Source organism: Mesitornis unicolor, unplaced genomic scaffold, assembly GCF_000695765.1.
Source record: "Mesitornis unicolor isolate BGI_N332 unplaced genomic scaffold, ASM69576v1 scaffold6970, whole genome shotgun sequence".
Taxonomy (NCBI): Eukaryota; Metazoa; Chordata; class Aves; order Mesitornithiformes; family Mesitornithidae; genus Mesitornis; species Mesitornis unicolor.
The window spans coordinates 1-2,779 of record NW_010158878.1 but is presented as its reverse complement, the minus strand read 5'-3'; positions in this window follow the sequence as shown (position 1 = coordinate 2,779).

Below are 2,779 nucleotides of genomic sequence, written 5' to 3'. Positions count from 1 at the left end.
TCAGCAGGATGTCAATAAACAGAAGCTACAAAACTGATGTATTACTTCCGCAGTTGATTTGTTAGAGTACTTTTCGGGGCTGTACCTCCTGCTCCCCACACTGCACTGCGGTGGCGGTTCCAGCCCTTGGGAGCCCAGGGCAGAACAGCTCGCATACCAACCACCTGCCAGACAGCCTAAACTGAAGGCACGCCAAAATGACCACGCTAGACCCTGAACTGCAACGCTTCAGGAGCCAGCACAGATCTGCTTACATCTCCACTGGGAAAGCACGACAGGTTTGTTCTTTTTCACCAGGAGAAAACACAAAAGCCTGCTCATCAGCTCCCTGGACTACTGCTTTGTTACAGTGCTACAGGACCCAAGATGCTTCTACGCAAATTTTAAGAAACACGGTAAAAGCTCCAGCCAAATATACTCTAAATCAGGTGTACAGCTCTCCCGGGGCTACCGGGATCACATCAAGTGAGCCACTTTGTTATCCTTCCCTTCAGCACACAGCATGCATGCTATCCATCACATTTATTAATACAAATGGCAGTAAGCAGTAGTATTTATATTGTGGGAGAAATTCTGAGAATATCAGATCAAGAAATGTGCTTCGGGTTTTTTCAGTTTCTTCCAGAACTATGTTAGATAGTGACAAAAATTTCTCACCCACTTCCTAGTTATCACAGTGAAGCTGGCCACAACCAATAGTGACATAATTTTCTTAATGAGAACAAAAGATAGGTCAGTTATTAATAAACAGAAAATAAACTCCCCCACAACACTTGAGATTCACACAACACTGATGCTTCAGTAAGAGTAGATCCAGTGCTCTTTGTAAGAAATACAACTGAGCAGTTGCAGATTTACACCTTGTTTTTTGAAGCTCCTTCTTCCCTTTGCCTTCCCCCGCCATTGCATTCTTTTTGTTAAGCAAGGGAAAGAGAAATGTTTAAAGAAAGCTGAAGAAATTCACATATCCCAACATCTATTTCATATATAAGATGGATGGTTTTCCTGTACTTGCCAACCATATTTCTCTTTCATTATAACAGAGCCCTAAAAATGCCAGAATTCTGCTCTGATCACCCAACATACCCAACCAAGTCTTTATATTCAACATATTACCATGCACCACACATAAAACACAAAGTGTCATTGATACATGGAGCCCCACGCAATTCATTTCACTGGCGCTTGCATGTTATTTCAACTCTAAGACATGGCAGGCAGTGCTTTTCTTGGCAGCTGCACCCAGGCTGGCGTTTCAAAGTTTTGAAGCCAAAGGTCAAAATTTTAGCCACTGAAGAAGTTAAAAAACTCCAATGCAAATTCTACATTCCACTATTACGATGAAGCTGAATGCAGAAAACAGTAAGACATTTATTAAACATTGTAAATAACAATTGACATGGTCAATAGGGTCTAAAGATGTTCTAAACTTATTTAGGTATCAGTACTGAAGCGCACCACAACAGAGCCAGATCCAGCCGCAAAGCTGCTGCCTGACACTGCGGCTCATGCCGACATCTATCCAGAGAAAATTCCTCCCACCTCCACACAACTGACGAAGTTAATGCTTCAAACAAGTGCATCTTTTAATGCAAAACATACCGATATCTGCTACTTTCAAAGTGAGCGCCTCTGTCTTATTCGACAAGTTGAATGCCAGCTCTGAGCTTGACATGATGTATAAAAATGTCAAATTATCTCATTACAAAAGTTTTTAATGAAAACATAGATGAATACAAATGAGAGTACCTCTGCAGGGAACTCCTATGACAAATCGAGTCTTTGTCACTGAATGAATGACATATTTGATTAAAGAATTTTCCCCAAGCAAAAATAATTTCACCCGCACACCAGTCACATTTTTTCAAATGCAAGCGATTTCCTTTAATCCTTAAAAGCCTGCGTGCAATGCATAGTTATTACACAGAGCTATAACCATTTCCAAACAGGACCAGATTATGATTTATCATACTGGAAATCATCTTTCTCCACTAGCTGTCCTCTGGATGTCTATGGTATTAGGCACTTGATCCAATTATTTTCCACAGAAGAGGGTCTGAAAAACAAGTAGCTTAACAAAAAATCCCAAGAAGAATAATATTGCTCAGTGTTCGTTTCATATCTAAACTATGCCATGGGGTGGGTGCAATGAAGGCAAATTATTTCAAAGAGCCAGCTACCACAGAGCATAAAAGTTGGCAAGAAACAGGTGCTAAATTCATATCGGAAGCAGTGAGAGCAAGTGCGAAGGGAGGAAACACATCTACAGCTCCTGACAGTGTCTTTCTCCAGCTGATGCCCTGCTGCAAACACTGACATTTTCCCAAGAGCAGTCAGGTCATTCCCAGTATTCACTTATAAGCATCACGCCTTGCAAATACTGTTCAGCACGGTGATGTGCACAGGCTTGAGAAGAAACAAAAGGCTGGGAACTCAGAGCAATAAATCACACTGAATATTGTATTTTACACAGGCGCAATTTATTGAAACAACAGTAAAGGCTCATGGGACTGTAATCAACTCTCCCTTTCCAAAGGAAGGGTGTCTGGGTTGGTGCTAGGGTATCCGGCTGTGATACGGAGTGGTGTATGGTACCTCTTCCGGCACCTTCCAGGGTGTAAGGAGTACATACATACATGCGTGTGTATACACACACACACTCACACACTCCCGCACCTCCGGGCTTCGAAGCCACACGCCGGTCCCCCAGGGCTGGCTCAGGGCTTGTGGAGCTCCTCGCGGCCCTACAGTAAGGCTAGAGGGAAGCAGAAGGGCTCCA